General features: G+C 42.4%; 1 long non-coding RNA gene across 3 annotated transcripts in view; it reads left to right on the forward strand.

Moving 5' to 3' along the window:
- LOC137157337 (uncharacterized) overlaps positions 1 to 19240 on the forward strand; it is a 60734-nt gene that overhangs the window by 134 nt on the left and 41360 nt on the right. Inside the window, exons 1-5 of one of the 3 annotated variants that reach the window (XR_010921070.1) lie at positions 103 to 596; positions 1493 to 1581; positions 1814 to 1931; positions 2479 to 2578; positions 5626 to 5820. This is a non-coding gene — a long non-coding RNA (uncharacterized lncRNA). Of the gene's footprint in view, positions 1 to 102; positions 597 to 1492; positions 1582 to 1813; positions 1932 to 2478; positions 2579 to 5625; positions 5821 to 19240 lie in introns of those variants that run through there. The other 2 variants (XR_010921069.1, XR_010921071.1) reach the window with 2 other exon arrangements.

Here is a 19240-nt window from a genome sequence, read left to right on the forward strand (position 1 = left end):
TTTGTGTTTGCACTGCGTGTGTGTGTGTGTGTGTGTGCGCGCGCGTGTGCGGGGAGCCAGCACTGGGCTAGTGGTGTGCCACACCGCCCCGCACGTGGGGAGTGCGCGCGCCGGGCGCCGGCGTGCGCCTGGTGAGCGCCGACACGTGCACTGTGTGTGGGCAGAGAGCGCGCGGGTGGGCGTGCGCGTGTGCGTGGCCTCTCTCGCGTGGGCGCTTGAGCGGCGTAGCGAGGTGACCTGCTGCTGCCGCCATCATCCCCTTTGCCCAGGCCGCGGAGGCCCCCCCCGCTTTGCTGCCCGGCCCAGCCTCGCCCGACTACAACCCGCCGGGAGCGGGGACACAGCAGGTGGCGGGACAAGCCCCGCGAGCGGCTGCCCGTGTCATCCGACCACGAGCTGCCTAAACCCGGCCCTGGCTGCAGCGACCCCCTGTTTGACCGCGGCTCTGCCTGCAGGGAAAGTGTCCGAGGGCAGCTGCGAGATTCCAGGTCCTAGCTGCCCCCTGGCACTGTTTGGAGGAGGGCAGGGGGGGGAATCTGGTGCTTTCCTTCCCAGCCTGCTTTCTGCAACTGTTCTTGCCCAGAACTACGACCAGGGTGGGTTGCTTGCAATGGCAGCATATGCCCCAATGTTCTGTGTGTGTGTGTGTGCGCACTTTCTGCCCTGTTACACTTTAAGCTACTGATGTCCCAGTTCGAGAAGCACAGAGACCCTTTTTAGGCACTGCTTTCCCAGGGGAGTAGCAGGGAGTTTATCCCTGCAACCCTTGCAGAGAGCATGCGGAGACCAGGGCCCCACACGTTTATCTGTACAGAGCACACCCTGCTGGTGCAGCTGCCGTTGGGATTGTGTGTAATAAACTTTGTTTCTGTGTATGGTTCTAGTGTGGAGGGTATAAGGGATTGAGGTTTGCACACGTGCATATCTTACAAGCATAGCTGGTAGCCACACCTGTACTTAAGGTTGCCTGACATTTCCTCTTACAAGACTGTTTTCAGTTGCTTATAAAACTGCGAAACAAACCATTTGGGCTGAAATTTTCCATCATAGGTGTCTGTTTCAGGCTGATTTTTTTTTCTTTTTTTTTTTTAATTCCAGCAAATAGGATTCAGCCATTTCAGAGAACAAGGTTAGGAAAAAAACAAATAGTTTTGCCAATGTTAAAAAAAAAAAATCCTACTTTATTCAGAAACTCTAGTGTCTCCATGCTTTAGAGCAGGGACTTGAAAGGTGTCAGGAGGTGCCCTTTGTGTCAGGGACATGCCTTTTGCTGAAATTTGGCCAATTTACCAACCTTTGAAAGATTTCTGTTTGCACATGCTCAGCACAGAGTTTGGAGAATTTAGCTGCCAATATCTGTATTCGCACTGAGCATGCTCCAGCCTGGGAAGCAGGGGCAGAGTAGGACTTTCCTGAGTTCTGTTGCTGCTCTGGACCATTATGGTGCCCAAACTAAGAGCAGGGAGGGAAATTGTGTCTCCTGTTCTTTCAGTTCCCTGCCCGCTGGTGTCCAGGCAGCATGGAAGAGGATGAAGAAGCTGTCTGACTCACATGCAAAGGAGACCGAGCCAGACCTGAAAGGTGATGGAGCGAGTAGATTGGGACACACAGCTTGGGGGGAAAGCGGGACAGACATTGAGTTTGGAAACAGAGGGGAAGAGAGATTGGGATTGGCTGGGCAAGGTGCTGGTGCGGGGATAGGGACTGAGATCAGATGACGATCCTGTGGGGGAATCTGGGATGAAAAGTCCAGGGAGGGAGACTGGGATTAAGAGCTGGGTTGGGTGGTGATCATGTACTGCTTTTTCCACAGGACCCTTCCCTCACTCAGGACAGAGGATGGACCTGCTCTGGAGGTGAATCAAGGTTGTGCAGTGAGGCAGGCTGTTGTCTGTAGGACCTCTGGTCTCATTTGTTGCAGAAGATGGAAGGTGTGTAGTGAATGAGTCAGGGGATTGCAGAAAGTGAAAGGGTGGCTTCATGGTTAAGACAGTTGAATGCTGTCTTGAATTTTCTATCCCTGCCTCTGCCACAGAGTTCCTATGTGATGCTGGGCAAGTTGCTTAAAACCAAACTTTTTACAGGTAGTCATGAACTGTGTTCCTAAGTTTTTGAGACCCTTGAGACCCTTGGTTTGATTTGAAGAAGTGCAGGGCTCTCACAGCTACAATCAAGACCAATGAGAGTTGCATTTTGAATATATTATATGTTGCATAATGCCAAGTATTCTGAAAAATCAGGTCACAGGCATCTCAAACTGAGTTCCTGAAATTGCTAGACACTTTTAACTTTAATCTTTCATTGCCTCAATTCTCATCTGCAAAATGGGAATGGTAGTACCAGGTGTCTGAGTTACCAGGAGTCCAAGAGTAAAGGGCTCAGAGAGAGCCATTAAACCTCTATAGATTACCCCAAATAGCTTTTTCTTTGCATACAAATATCACAATGTTAGGTCTGATGTCTCTGTCTCTACCACAGATAGAAGTGAGTGCTGGGTCATATTGCAGAGATGGGAATCTCTTTCCAATAAAGGAATAATGAGATAAAGTTCCTGTGTCTAGCCCTGCAGGAAGGTGAGGTAAGATGCTTTAAATTTGTGTATAGAAAAGCTATTTTTAGGTCATGTTACAGGTTTTGATTGTTCCCTTTGAGCCTTTTACAATTGGACTCACGTAACTAAGATACCTGGTTTTACCGGTGGAGTACTGTATTAAGATGTGATCTGCATGGCATTTCTGTATTCATATTGTTATCCAAATGTCCTCCTGTTACAAGTGAGAGTCTTTGCAGTGTAAAAATGTGTTCTGCTATCGAAAACACTTCCTGTGAGTTATCAACTGGTGGCCTATTATACAAGCACAGGCTTAACAAAAATCTTCTTCTTTAAAGAAATCTATTCCCTCCCCTCACAAGCAGTACCTCCCGGACACTTGTAGAATGCAGTGGATCCCACCCCATTTAAACTCCACTTTGAACCACCATCCCACAATGATCATCGCCAGCCTAGAAGAACTGGACAGGGTTGCCTATGGATTTGTTAAATGTCACTCAAAAATATTATTTGCAGTGTTTTTGTAGCTGTGTGGGTCCCAGGACATGAGAGAGAAAACATGAGTGAGGAAATATCTTTTATTGGACCCACTTTTGCTGGTGGAAGAAGACATGCTTTCAGGCTTCACAGAGCTCTTCTTTAAGGCTGGAAAAGGGAACCAGAGTGTCACAGCTAAATATAAGGTGGGACAGATGGTTAAGCATAAGGGGTTAACATGTTGCAAGAAACCACTAAAAATGAGGTGGGCAGTTTAAGACCTCTGCAGTCATAGGATAAAGGTGGATTAGTAAATTACAAATTGTTGAATGAATTTATGCTCCCAGGCTCTTCTGTTGAAGGTGTTGTGCAGGTTTCCTTTGAGGAGGAGGACTGATAGGTCAGATATGGAGTGATCTTTTTGTGAAAAATGTTCACATATGTGGTAGGGTGGTTTTTGGTCTTTTATCATTGTCTTCTGTGACAATGTCCCCCTGCAGCAGCCCAGGAGCCGGAGTAGTTTTTTGCCCCCTTTTTGTTCATGCCCTGCTGGAGGAAGTTGGTTCAGTCCTGGAGAAAACTGGCCTTTGTGTGGTCAGTGATTTGAGGATGGCTTCCAAGTCCTGATGTTCCTTCCATAAGAGTGCAGTGGCTAGATATGATGTGTCCCTTGTTTGTGCATTGTGAGAAGCATGTAGAAGGTCCCTGGGGAAGGTTTGTGGGGGATGAGGTTGTAGAGTTTTGTTGGGTTTTTCTGGAGTTGTTTGAGGAAAAGCAGGGCTTGGTTCCCTCCCTCTCTCATAGCTGAGTCAATTGCCTCTGCATTTGCTTTAGTCACTGCCAATCCAAGCAGCAAGAAATAGGCTGGTAATCAATCAAAGGTATTTTGTGCCGGAGCTGCCCTTAGGCCACCTTGTTATTTCTCGATGCACTGGCATCACGTCTGTGGTGGGGAGGCTGGAAATAATAATTGTGTTCAATTATTTAAACAATAAGCATGTAGCACAAAGCATTTTGCAAAAGATACATGTTTGCATGAAACATCTGCCAGTTATCCCCATAATAATAATTAAGAGTGAATCTATTTGCACCTCTCATGAGATTATTTTATGAGGGTTCTGCAGTCTTTTTGGTGGGGTTAAGCCACAGTGGGATGGTAGTGTGGAGATCTCAGAGGTTTTCTCTCCCAGGAGGAAAACATACACAATACGTTCAGGGTCAGACCCAGTATAAGTAATTAGCATTTTTCCAAGTTAAATGGCATTTTATTTCCTGAGCATAATTCCAATCTTTTTAGCTCCGTGTTTATTATTTCTTTCTTTATTGCAACATCTCCCAATTTAGTACAATGAACTGACACTTTTTTTTCTTTGTGGATTTCCAACCTTTATCTCACTGATGAGAGGACAAATTTCATGGGTCACTTCAGTTTGAATTATGTTCAGTTTAAAGAAAATGGCATTGTATTTTTCTCCATTCAGAATTTAATAATTGGTTAAACTTCATTTTAAAATGAAATATCCATTCAAAAAATACTAAAATTAAGCAATATTTAGATTTATGCATCCCCCACACTGAAAAAGAACCTCCATCCGTCCACTTTAGCGTACATTGACATAATTTAAAAATACAGCAAATTAACACCCAAACATAACTAAAGTGCAAGCAGCACAATTCTATTAATTTTCTTTCCATGCAGTAGAAAACAAATGAACAGACACAAACTTTTATTTTATGTTCTATTTAAACAAAAAAGTCCCCTGGATATTAATATTTGAATTCTGGAAATGTTTCTTTGTGGGGAAGAAACAAAGAAGAGATGAGTCATGTTGACCCAATTTTTCTTGAGTCAGCAGAATAGTAAAACAGCCTCATTTCCATTACTCAACAGGCCATATGTGATTTCTGATCATACCTCTAATCTTTCTCGTTATTCCTTCGTTTGGAAAAAATGACTCAAGATGTGTTTGGAATTATAATAATGTCAGCTTTAAAGTTACAATTGTTTTGATGACAATGGGAGATTATTATTTTTTTTTTTTTTTTGTTAAGAGCAATCTTTTTAAATCTAGTAACAAAAAGCATTATTTCTGGCTCGTGTGGTTCTTACCTGGCTTTTTAGATTTTAATGCCAGCATGCTGTAACTCAGTTTGCTCACGTTAGTGATGCTGATGTTACTTCTTCTCATGCTCAAAAGGCTACTTTCTCTGCATGTGCTGTTTTTGCTCAAACAATTTCTTGGTAAGTAGGACAAGGAGCATGTTGTGGCAACTTGCGTGTCAAGAAGGTGGCAAATAAATCTGTGCCATTAAGAACAGACCGAAAATTATCACTGCTGGGTGTTCCATACAGCACTGAAGAATTGGAAAAAGTCTTCTCCAAAACAAGATCCTGTTCCACTTATACTATAAAATATGTATAAGGAACCCAAATAGTAATAGGCATGGATTGTCTCTGCATTGGTCTCAGATGTATTCACATCTTTTGTTTCCTGATTTTGCCTCCAATCTCTGGTGCTTCTGGCTGTCTCCAGGAATTGCCCACTGCTGCAAACCTGAGTGTGGGGGCTGATATTCCCATTTGCTTTCTCTCCTAGCTGTGCTGCTCTGCCTCAATTTGTCATGTTATGAAGAGTGAGAGGACACTGATGGGAAGAGCCAGGGAACAATGTAAAAGACCAGTACAGCATTTCCAGCTCAGAAAAGCCACCCAGCTATCAGGGCCGTAACAAACAGAAGAGGAACCCTTATACTACAGTAATGATCCCAAACCACACAGCTTCCAGTAGCAATATCAGTATAGAAAAGCCTGGGGGGAGAGTGGGGGGGACTAAGAGCTGCAGCATGCTGAGGGTGAACTTCAGGGACACGGCAGCCCTGCAGTAATTATGCGCAGGGAGTGGGGTGTAAGACGGAAAACATAAAATGCAGTATCAGATTTACTAACAGCTTGTGGAAATCTTCTATTCCATATTCATTGATGTTTGAAGGAAACAAATAAGTGGAAAGAAAAGACACCTATGGGTGATGGCAAGTCACAGCATTTATGTGTATAATACAGTGGCAAAACTGCTTAAGTGCAGCTTATCCATGTGAAAATATGACCTCTCTAATGTTGCAAAAGTAAGAACTGAGGTGACATGCTGTGTAAATATGGATTGTGCAAGTTAAAGTTCCCTGGGGGTAAGTCTTGTCTGGCTTCCACACCCAATTTACTCCAGGCTTCTAAAACATTTGGGGAGAAAGGAGCACGGGCTGGGTTTTCCTTTTTGCCCCATTCTCTTTTGAGCGTGTGCATCCGTTACATGGCCCTGTCGCATTATTTGCCAAAGAATATACTGTAGAAGGAAGAACAATTTGAAGTAACTTGATTGAAAGACACCTGTTGTATCCACTTTTATCTGCACAGTAGTTCATAATCTGAGATACATGGGGGTACATCAGTGATGATTTAGGAACCTGAAAGCCATATAGCCGCAAGAGGACTCCAGGTGGCATCAAATCATGTAGTTTAACCCTCTCTGCAACAGAATAATCATTAACGCTGCAGAGGCTGGTGAAATGCTTGCACATTATAGTTGTAGTATAGGACATAGTGTACTCCTGGGGGTACAGGAGAAACAGACGGGGTACCCGAGGAAAAACAGAGTGAAGGGGAGGCGGGCAGCAGCCCCCGGCTTCTGGGGGAGGTGGGCAACAGCCCCTGCTTCCTGCGCAGTCACAGCTCCCAGCTGGGAGGCGGGTGGCAGCTGCTGGCTTATGGGGAAGGTGTGCGGCAGCCACCCACTTCCCGCCCGGTCCCAGCTCCTAGCTGGAAGGCGGGCGGCAGCTGCCTGCAGCTTGCCCAGGTGGCAGCCTGCCTTCCTGGTTCAAAGTCCGGTGCCCAGAAAATTTGTCAATTTCACTGCTCTAGCTGAGCAGTGAAATCAACAACTATGACAGTCCCAGATTTTACCAGTTACCCTCTTTCCCTGTCTCTCTCTTACCCCTTCCTCCTCTCTAATCTATGACAAAAAATTTGGCACGGCGTTTTATGTTCCCCACTATTGGCATGCCGCTCAAAGCCTCCTAGTTTTGGCCAACATCACCTTTGCCCAAGTACATACTTGATTGTGCGCCCCTGGTATAAAGGTGGTAACCCTACCCACACTAAATCTGACATCTGTCATGTCATGGCCTTATATACTCAGCCCTTCTTCCAACATATAGCTCACATTAGTCTGTAAACATAAAATCCTGTGGAAAATTGAGTGTTGGGGCACTTATTAAAATTTTCAGAAGTTAGCAGGTACTTGCTACTTAAAAGGTTGAGAAACACTGGTATAGGAGATAGGGGATCCAGACTCCAGGAAAAAGGAAAGAGAGGAAAGGTATAAATAATACATAGTACTTTTCATCAGTAGATCTCAAAGCACTCCGCAATTCTTAATGTACTTATCCTCACAACACCCCTGTGAGGTGGGCAAGTAGCATTATCCTATCCCCACTTTACAGATGGGGAATTGAGGCACAGAGAGGCTAAGGTCCAGATCCATAAAGAGACTTAAGTATCCCAACTTTCAGGAGCCTAGAAAATCAGTGAAACTGCAATGGGATCTGCAAAGCCTGAGTTATGTGCCTAGGCTTCCTATACAATGAAGGGGAGAGAAGCACCTTAGAATGGGATCCACAAAAGCCAGCATGCTGGGCAGGAAGCTGCCTCAGCTACACAAAGGGAGATGCTAATGAGAGGGCTGTGTCCTAAATCCTGACCCTCTCACAGCAGTAGGCACCTAAGATGGGCTGCAGGCTGGCACCTATCTCTGCTTGTGATTCACAGCCAGGAACCTTCTCCTGGAGTCAGCAGCTTAGATGTCTGAGTTCCTGTGTGAATTAATTAGGTGCCTGCCTTATTAGGGTGACCAGATGTCCCGATTTTATAGGGACAGTCCCGATATTCAGGGCTTTGTGTTATATAGGCACCTATTACCTGCCACTCCCTGTCCTGATTTTTCTCACTTGCTCTCTGGTCACCCTACACCTTATAACTTGTAGCTTACACCAGCCACCTAAGATATGGGAGACCCACGTTCAGTCCTCCCTTCTGTCTATTTTGAACTGGGATCTCCCATATCTTTCAGGTGTGCGCCCTACAACTGGGCTATAGGACATTCTGAAGGAGGGTGCCCTCAACCCTGTTGCAGCTGTTCTATTGTGTATAAATAATTAGAGTCACTGGAGCAGGGGAACTAGATGCAGGATCTCCTATGTGATTGCCCTCCAGCAGGCCACGGTGTCATTTGTTTTGTCTTTTTCTCAATCTCTCTGTCTCTTGCCCTATGACTCTTTGAGTATTGTATACATAGTAGAACAGCTGCAGTAGGAGAGACTGAGGGAGCCCTGCATCAGAATATCTCATAACTCAGTGGTTAGGGCCCTTTTGTGGGAGACTTGTGAGTAATTGCTTTCTTCTCCCTCAGGCAGAGAAGGGAATTGAACCTGAGAATCCTATGTCCCCCAATGAGTGCTCTAGCCACCAGGCTAAAACCTATAGAGTGGGAACCTCCAGCATTTGCTGGATTTTGAATGGGCCCGACCGGGTAGTTGTGCTCAGAGCACATCTACTAGATTGGGCCCTCGTCGGTGGGTAAACGCTTATTTTCCCTAGGATCATCATAGGCAGGAAATAAGCATCCAGACACCTAGAGTGAGGCAGCAGCATGCATCGCCAGAGGCAAAAACTTAGACACCTTAGGGGCTTTTACAGCAGCAATTTAGGTGCCAAGTAAGTTTAGGTGCCTACAGAATTAGGCAGCAGCCAAGCGGGAGTTTTGTGGATTGTCTCCTACTTTCCTCTGAGACTTTCTGTATAACTTATTAAGGGGGTTTAATACAGTTAACACACATTTTTGGATTAACATGTTAACGGATCTATTCCTTGAGTTTCCATCCTGGTTTGTTCTATCACCCATTTCCTGCTTGTGTGTTCCTGGGAACTCTGTGGTTCTTTCTACTCTATGGATGAAAGTCAAACGTTTTGTAGGGTTGGAGTGTATTCACAGTATTAACAATCACAGTATTAACAGCCAGGTTTGAAACATGTCTACTGGACCCATAACTTACATTCACCTTCATGACAGGCACTTCATATTGCTGAGTGCTGGCCTCTCAGATATTTGGGGCAGGGACCCCATTTTATTAAATCACCATATATACATGGTTCTGTATAAATAATAATTATTGCTAATTAATAGTGTGATCATGCTAAATCTTTAGAAGCCTTATTCAGTTGGTTTCCCAGACAGAGAGTCCAGCATTTCAATTGGCTTCTGATCTAGTTGGAAGTAAGCTCTCTTCTCTCCTAAGCCTATCCTCTTCATTTGTTTTTAGCAACGACCAAGTGTGTATTTATTGCCTTCTATGTTACACAAGCCTTGCGATTTTTTTAAATAAAAAATAATCAGCTGGAAAAACTAACTAGGTAGCATAAACCTATCCAAATGCTTTTCAATCTGAGCACTGCAATAGCAGAGAGTTATGGAAATGAGTGGCAGGATGCAAGGCTTTTCAAACAACACACTAATCATCATCCTCACTATATGTATACAGCAAAAATTAATACAGGGGGATTAATTTGCATCCATTTGAGAACTTGCTTAGAATAGGAAAAGCACTTGGCTCATTTTCTTGCTGCTCTGTTGTGATCCTGAAAATATTAAGATGTTAAGATATACCTTGCCAGCTTCACTACTCGCAGCTCCATTCTGTCAGCTCCATTCTTCATTCTGCTTGGCTTCAATATGCTCTTTGGCTTATTGTCATTTGCCAGTCAGACCTTGATCCACAGTACCTCAAATACCCTAATTCCTCACAGGCACAATCCCTTCCTTGAAAACTCTGTTCTTATGAAGTATTTCTTACATGTTTTTTTTCCCTTTCTTTATATTTGTCGGGACCACTTGAGCATCTTGAAGTAATGATTAAAGGTAGCAATATTTGATGTAGTATAAATGAGAGGTGGGGGAAAGAGAAAAGGACTTCATATGGGTCTAAACTTTTAAAGGTTAGTATCCACTACTTGTTGATTGTGGTGTATACAGAAAATGACTTCAGTCTTTGCTACTCACTTACTAAAGTCTGTGGCAAAGAAATCCCAATGGTTTGGCCTAAGGAAAATCAAAGCTAATTGGTATTCTTGGTACAGCTCAGTAGAGCAGGTCAGGAAATTGTATTTTTTTTCCCCTGTGAAAAAATTTTAATGAAAACTACCTTTTTTTGTTTTAACATTTTTCATAGAAACTTTTTTTTCCAGGTTTTTGTCAAAAAAAAATGTAAACTCCAACGTTTAAAGTTTTCTGACAAAAAATTGTTTTTTGTATTTCCCTAAAATGTTGATTTAATTCAAAATAAAATCAAAGTTTTACCAAACAATTTTCAACCAGCTCTAGTGTTCAATGCGTGTAGCTTCCTAGAAACCTGGTGGTGGGTCAACATAATATTTTGAAATCCTTGTGTCTGCTGCAGATGACACAGCTCAAAGGTTCAGGCGTGATTCAGGCTTCAAAGGAAAGCTGGCTTCAAGCAGGAAGCAAGTTCAGACATGGAGTGAGAGCTTTGGCTCTGGGGCTTGGGCAAAAACAGCTTCAGCCTCAGGGCAAGAACATACCCAGAAATTATTCCGAGCGTCATACCCATTATTGCAATACAACAGTCTATCTCCATAAGATTTATTTTTTATCAGGCGACTGCAATGTAATTCATCATTCTGCTGAAGCAATAATAATCCTTAGGATTTAAATCGCACATTTCATCTTCAAAACACAGTGGGAATATTAACTAATTAATTAGATGATTATAAACTCTCTAGGTCAAACCTCTCTCTGGTACAGGCACACTAGTCCCGTTGCAATCAGTAGGAATTCCATGTATGTATCCATTGTGTCTCCTTTATAACAAACTGTGTTCTTTTACACCAAACATGTGACTTTTGAGAACAGACATAGATAAAAAAAAGAAAGCGCTGGGCCCATTCGTATATCTACAACATGGAATTGCACAAAGAAAAATCTTTTAATGGAAGAGATACATTTTATGTTTAACACAGGCATACCCTACGTTACTTTTTCTGTTACCATAAGGAAGACACATGGATGTGTAGCGACCAACTGCATAAATGATGATAAAATCCCAGGAGAGCCACAAATATTTGCATGGTACTCAAGGCTTAGGGCCTGATTTAAACCCCATTTAAGCAACAGAAAGATTCCTACTGATTTCAGTGGGCTTGGTATCAGGCCACGAGTGATTTAACTGCTCTGTGATTGTGGATCCCCACAGCACCATGAAGATATAAGAACCTGAATAGAGTAAAATCATTTCTAATATTAGCTACATCAAGCAAATATGAGCAGTCTGTAATTAAAACGAATTCATTGTCCTTTTGTAGCATGTAGACTAAATCCTGCAGTTCTTAGTCAAGTAAAGTTCCCACTGAATTCAATTAGAGTTAAGAGGAAACTATAGGATTGGTGCCAATGGGAGTTTTACCTGAATAAAGATTGCAGGATTTGACCCTCTGTGTATATTCCAGCCACTCTCTCTTTATCTTCTCCTCGTTGAGTCACATTCTCCTTTTTTACCTTCCCCGCTGTAACCTGCATGCTTTCACATACCAACTGATTTATATTGTCATGTAATATCCCTGTTGTCAGATTTGTTGAAATAACGATGGAGTAGCACCTAACACCTGCCAACCACATGAAGGAAACAAATGCATAGTGCCTGATTCTCCGCTCCATTATTGGCTTTCAAAGGGTGTAATTCCATTCACTTGGTGTAAAACTGGTGGAACAAAGAGGAGAATCAGTCTCACTAAGCTGTGCTTGGGGAGCATTGGGACAAAAAAGCTAAAGCCCCAGAAAAATCTTAAGGTGCTAATTTTCTGTACTTTGATTTCTATGAAGTGCTCTCTGCTGATTTGACTTCCGTTTTATGTTCACTGTAACTATTGCAAGAGAGCCTTCTCTAACCATATCTATGAAACGAGGTAATTTCATTGGCTCCTAGAGATGGGGAAAAAAATCTGAAATCTTTAGATAATTGGAGGTCTATTACACTTCATTTGGATCGTAGCATGCTGACTGCAATTTGAATTAATTTATCTTATTTAGTTAATCAAGTACAGCGTAGATTTATCTTAAGAAGACACATCGTTAATAATGTGCATTTAGTTCTGGGTGTATTTGGAAAAGCACGCCTTGGAATGTTGCCTGCTTTTTGTCTTTGCCTTTCAGAGAGTATTTGATACAACAGAATGTTGTTTTAATTTAGAATCTATGGATAATAGACATTTGATATTTATTATCCAACTATTAATCCTGAGTGTAAATTAATTAACTGATTTCAAGCACCATTATTTGCTTATAGTTTTAGGAATAGGGATAAAATAGCTGTTTTGGATAGAACACTGGCTGAGTAGCTAAGAAGAACCAGCTCCAAATGATAGCTTTTCTATCTTGAAAGGGTTTACAGGGGGAGTATCCTGGTGGCCATCTTTGCAACTGTATTGTCACATTTATGATACGGATAAGAGTACTAAGGATCGGGCCAGATTTTCAAAGAGATTAGAAGTACCACGTACATGATTGTTAATCAGGACTCCAATAGAGATGGGGCTGGGGGAAGAGTTGTTGGATGTTCTTCACCTGTGGTGATGTGGATGGAAACTGAGCTGCAGGAAAAGGCACCCTGGGCAGGGGAAGGAGGAGTTTAACTCACCTGTCCCTCTGAACAGCTTCTGTTACTACACAAACCATCCTACCCCTCTGCAAAGTATCCATGGGGATTAACGGAGCACGCTGGTGGGAGGACCAGGGAAAGAAGCCTGAGGATAGCAACTCTAAGGCTTTCTGTGGGTGCACCAGGCAGCCTCTAGGCACCTAGTTCTCTGCATGCACAGAAAGGCAGCCCTTTCCCCATCCTGCATGGGATAGTGTCTGGGTAAAACACTGGGATAGTTAAGGATCCAGACAGTACCATGAACTGAACCTTCTCTCTATCAGTAGGGACGTAAGGAAGCCCAGAAGCAGCCCAGTAGCCAAGCGTACCAGACAAGCTGTCTGCGCTGAGTGGCACTCCCAGAGGGAAAGTTTCTCAAGGTTTCCTGTGAACAATCCCCTTTCCCCCCACCGCCAACCCTCCCACACCTCCATGTTTTCCAGTTCCCCTGCCTGCACTGCATTCCTGTGAAGTGGGGAGATATAATTCAAACTCCATGGGAGTTTTTGACTACAGTAGCAAATTACTTTGGAAGAAGAAAGAGAGGGACTATCTGAACCTTGCTATTAATGAGAAGACAGGTTCAGTTTCAGGCTTTCAATTTGTCACGCACTTGAGTGTCCCAGTTAACAATGAGTAGACTAGGAAAGAGTGAGGGCCAGATTGACAGATACAGGCCCGGCATCCTAGGGGACATCCATCCCAGAAGCTACATTAGCCTTTATATAAATGCCTCTTTTCCAAATGATTTTTGGCTCAGATTTTCCAAGGCACCATTTTGTTCGTGCCTGACTCACGCACATGCAAGGTACATACAAAACAACACTCTCGATAATCTGAACCACCGTCATTTATGTGATGTTCACTTCTCAAATGTTCAAGTAATTAACTGCAAATAATTCTGCTTCTGCTACTCCTGAAGTTGTTGGCAAGCATCCCATTAGCTTCAATGGGAACAAGATAGAGCTGTGAATAACTAGCAAGAAAGGTTTTGCCAGGGGATTACCTTAAATTTTTCATGGTAAAATGGAGGTACAGGGTCATTCCAATGTCACAAGGCCATAGATCCTGAATTAGTCATCAGATATCTATAATGCCAATGACTATTGGTTTTAAACTACTGCCTGCTCTTGACTTTTTAGGTTCTTGAAGCCTATTGAACTTATCTTCTACTAAGCGTCAACTATGTGGCGTCATTGCCTTTAAACTTTTGTTACCACCACCCAGGTACTTTCCATCCGGGAGATGGAAATCAACCAAGAACTCACAAGTCTGTAACTAAGCCATGTTAAGAAAACTGAAAGCAGTTGATTTGTCCCGCTCCCTAATTCATTTGACTGATGTTTATATTGGGTTCCTCATTACGTCTTAGTTTTTTATAACCCACAGCAATCTTCTGAGTTGTTGCAACTCAGCAAACATTTTCATGTATGCAGCTGAAATGACATGGTGGTAGTTAGTAAATCAATCTGAAACATCAATAGAATTCTGCAGTAAAAGCTGCAGAAAGAAGATCAAGTTTTGTATCATATTTAGGGATGAACATCCTCCTGCTCTTATCCGCCAATAAATGTGGCTGTTTTGGTCAAAATCTTGTATTGCTTTATGTGGAAATTTGATATAAACATACTTGACATTTTCAAATGTGTCCTATTTATGTGCAGATGAAAAACTACAGTCTGGAACTTATTAGAGCGGCATACTCAGTACCTTGCCAAAGATTCATCTCTCTACTAATCTTACAAAAGCTACTATGATAATGTATGCCTACATTCTTAGATATGATTAAGGAACACTGACATGATGTGGTCTTGTTATTATGGCGAGTTATACATGTTGCTTGATGTATCAAAGAAAGATACTAATCTGCCCAGATTTAATAATCATTCTTAGAATTTAGGCACAAATTTCATCTGAAAACTTTTGAATGTAGCCCTGTTCATGATGGCTGATTTTTTTTCATTATAAACAAATTTTATCCTGCCAGGATAAATAACCCAGAGAGGTCATTTCAACACACTGCAATTTGGTCTTTTAAACATTCAATCAAGAAGAAATGAAAATGATTTGTTTAAGGTCTGCAATGCGGAATGATCAGATATCCCCACTGGTTAAAGACAAACATGAGTCTTATATCACTGAAATAAATTTTATTTGGTTTTGTTGTTTATTTTGCACTAGATTGAGCCTTCAGGCTCAACCTGAATAAGGGTTGGTGTGTGAATGCTCTATCCCAGGATATGTTGATATGTAAATGCTCTATACTGGAAAGGATTCGTGACTTGGAAAAGAGGAGGAGGAGGGCTTCTTTCTAGGCTACAACATAACCAGCTAAACGTGATTGTGAAGGTGTTACTATGTTTAGATGGGTGTAAAGGAGCTTTTCAGTCATACTAAGATCATTCTGCTGAACTAACCAAATGGAAAAACACTTTTTCATCATCTAGAGTTCTCTAGACATACTAATGGATGTGATCTAACCTTTTATTATTTTGATTACTTTCCATTTTACTCCATTGTACTGTGGAACAAAGAGGGTATCTTATGATGCAGGAATTGTGAGTAGCACAAGAAATACATACAAATGCATTTTAACTAGTGATAACCAATCAAACACTCCTGCTGGTACTGCTGGTTGACTTTTTGTTTCTGAACATTGGAAATCTTAATATCACAAGAGGTTTTCACTGGATTTCAATCAGCTGTATTTGTGCAGTAGGGTTAGTTTGTCATATGCAAGCTGCTGTCACTAGATGGCGACATGCCATCTCTCACACACACACACAAACAGGTCAGCAAGTCTAACATTCCATCTGCTCTGTGTACATGGCATAAGACAGATAGTCACAAACATTGTAATTATGGCAGTGATGTTTGATTTCTTGTTGAAAGTGGTAAACTGACTTGTAAAAGAGACATTACAGTTTTTTGAGTAACTATTTTGACCAAATAAATTTGATTTGGAAATAAGATATACATGCAAAAGGATTAAAATGGACTTTATTTGGCTGATCCTCTGCATTAGAAGTGTTCATATTTTTGCAGAAATAACATCTCGTATTTTTACAGGACACAGTTTTGATAACTGGGCATTTATACCCTGGTCAGATTTGTCTTTTCTTGTTCTCTTTTTATTATTAACATTAATACAGTGCACTGTGATTAATGTCTCATTGTCAGCAAGTCTTGTTTAATTCCAACATGTATCTGTTTCAGATTAAATACAGAAAATTAGGTCAATCAATTGTCATCACATGTGGGATTGAGACTGAATAAGTGTTGCTGGCCATATACAATTCATAGTTACTTTCCATTTGAAAACAAATGTGCTTTTGGCCTTAACAGAAACACACTGAACTAAATTATTTTTTTTAAGGTACGATTTTTTGCTAACAGTGTAAGGTCAGTTAATGTGTGTGTTGTCATGACAACATACTTCCTCTAAAAAAGAAAATTCTGCTCATCTACTGTGTTTCTGTTAAATGGGCTGGGTTTTTTGGTGGTGCTGATGTCACTCAGCAATATTACTTGGAAAGCTGGGCTTCATCAGCAATTTCAAGGAAATACATTTGTGGAACAGCAGTATTTCCAAAAATTGATTCCAAAAGTAAATTTCAAATCTAAAATATTTTGAGTTGGCTCAAAATGGAATCAGCTCTGTTCCCCAATCAGCGGCATCAAAGCTGGAGACTCTAGCATCAGGAAATCATAACAGTTCAATCATCTTGAAATCATCCATATAGCAATTCCATTGTTACATATAACTGTGTGTCAGAGAATGCTTTGTGACAACAGACCTTATGCTATTCAGTTAGGCAAACTCTTTCAGGTTTCATTGCTGTATTTCTAGATGCTGTGATCTCATGTATAATACATATAGGTCTCTTGACACCATCAGTAGCAAGTACAAGAGACATTTCTTGCCTGACAGACCCCTATTTTTTGGGAACTGTGAGCTAAATTCATGTGGTCACTACAAAGCCCCTTCCCATTGAAGATACCATGTCAGAATAGAGACATGATACGGGAGCTTGATTTCCAATCTGCTTGTTAAATATCTAATTCCCAATCATGATTACATGAGAGAGAGAGACACACACACACAGCCAAAATGTCTTAATCCCATCAGCAAATGCATATGTTTCTCAATGACCACATGTGCTTAGTAAACCAGTAAAGGTGTTGGCTGTTATTTTTTTTATCAGAGCTATGATAATTATGGTTTGTATTTGATATGTGTAACACACTGTGTCAGTCTATTTGTGCCTGTGCTCTAGGTGACAAAAAACCCCAAACCGCTGTTTTCTGACCTCTCTCTGTTATTCTCTTCTTTAGGGAAGGCCATAAGGCTATAATAATATAACTTCCTTCTGCAGAGGGACAGTAAGAAATTAAATGGAATGCGACACACAACTGGCCAATATCTGTCACTGAACCAACCTTTGGTATTTTTTTTAAAGCAGTTTCAATACTTTGACATATCGGGCCGCCCTTTAAGAGGCTGCAGGGGGAATGCATACAGTAATCCTTTCATGCTGTCTCGTACGGTACATAATGTACTCAGAAAAAGAATAGCCTCAGAGATGGAACAAGCTGCAGACAAGGAAGACTCAGGGAGGTCACGCAGCACAGAATATGCTGAGCATTCCAAGTGAAAGCATCTTATGGGTGAAGTGATTCCTTCCTCCCTCCCCTCCCAAGCGTAAATCTTGATGGTGTTTGTCTGAATGTCATTCTGGTATGCATGAAGCCTTTTGAATCCCTGGCAATCCCCACTTCTAAATCCCTCCCCTTGTGTATGTTGAAGTATCTTTCTCTTGGCTCAGGATGACTGGTACAGCTCTCTAGCGACTCTGTCAGTGCAGCTATTGGGGTTATGCAAGGGGCAATTTGTCCCCAGTAAGAGCTGCAGCAGCTGCCTCTGGTGAGATTTGCAAGAGCCCATGGTGCAAAAACTTTTCAGGGAAAGATTTCCATTGCTCCAGAAAAAGAGATGGAATTTTGTTTCTCGTGCTGAAAAGTAGCAGAAATACAATGTTCTGCAGGGTTTGGTTTTATAACTAGAAACACAAGAGACTCGAGTTCTGCTCTTAGCTTTGCCATCATTACCTTTGGCAAGTAATTTCATCTCTCTGTGTCTCAGTTCCCCCACTGTGAAGTGAGGATGATATACAGTGTTGTAGCCATGTTGGTCCCAAGATATTAGAGAGACAAGGTGAGTGAGGTAATATCTTTTATTGGGCCAGCTTTTGTTGGTAAGTGAGACACGTAGTCCATGGGATGGGGTTGTGGTCCTTCGTACATTAATGTCTGTAAAGTGCTTTGAGATGCTTTAGTGTGGAGGGTGCTGGAGCAGTGATGATTAAGGGCATGTCTATACGACAATCTTTAGTCGACCCAGGTTAGGTAGGTTGACTTGCAGCCAACACAGTAATTCCTGCGATGGCTGATGTCCTTGCCAGCCTCCTTCTGTTGGTGGTGCGTGTCCTCACCAGCAACGCTTCTGCTGACTGAAGAGTGGCAGTGTGGGGAGCTGAGAACCCGGGCTCTCAGCTCCACACAGCTTCCCACCGGGATCCCAACTGCCGCTCAGGCTTCTCACCTCCCTGCTCCGAGCCAGGAATGGGGGGAAGCTGCCTGGGGCTTCTCTCCTCGGGCGGGGAGATCTGCACCCATTGTTCAGTTGGCTGTCGTGCTCCTTGCAGGGAGCCAAGACCCCCGGGGAGGGGGAAGGGGGGTAGCAGGGCTTCTTGTGGGGTGTGGGGAGGCTCAGGAGGCAGCCCAAGACTTGGCATGGATTCTTTGCTATTTGACAGATCTGATTAGAATTCGGTCTGTCTGTCTGTTCTTTCACCACAGTACCCGCGTGCCTACACATTGGGAAAGCATTATCAAAATCAAAACGGTAGGTTTGGTGAACCAGAAATGTTTTAGGCCCCAGTACTGCAAATTGGTTATATAAGGGCACGCCCCTGAGCCAGCCTGGATCCTACTGCAGAATCAGGGTCTTAATTCTTTATCTTCAGTTTTAAAATGTAACATTTTCACTGAACTTGATCTGGGATAGGGACCTGGGGTAATTTGCATGCCCAACTTGTGCATGCAATTCTGCACAGAAATGGACTCTTGTAAATCTGACCGGTCACTTATTGTGACTGAATGCCCATCCTGCCCCTGTGGATTGCATGCCCATTGTGCCCCTATACTCCCCGCTGCCCCCCACCCAATTAACTGCCAAACTTATTTTTATCGGGGGAAAAAAATAATTAAAATATGTTATCAGTTTTGCAAACCTGCAAGTCTAATCATGTCGTGCAGAGAGGAGACCACTAGATGGATGAATGGAATTATTCTTGCTTGTTTAAGAATCATTCAGAAGACAAGAATTGTTTTTACATTTTATCCTTTCTCTCCACTCCCCCGTCCTTGGCTCCGTAGCTATTGTAAAAATTCTGG

The sequence above is a fragment of the Emydura macquarii genome, unplaced genomic scaffold (assembly GCF_026122565.2).
Source record: "Emydura macquarii macquarii isolate MOO-44397 ecotype Brisbane River unplaced genomic scaffold, CSIRO-AGI_Emac_v2 contig_1483, whole genome shotgun sequence".
In the NCBI taxonomy this organism is placed as follows: domain Eukaryota; kingdom Metazoa; phylum Chordata; order Testudines; family Chelidae; genus Emydura; species Emydura macquarii.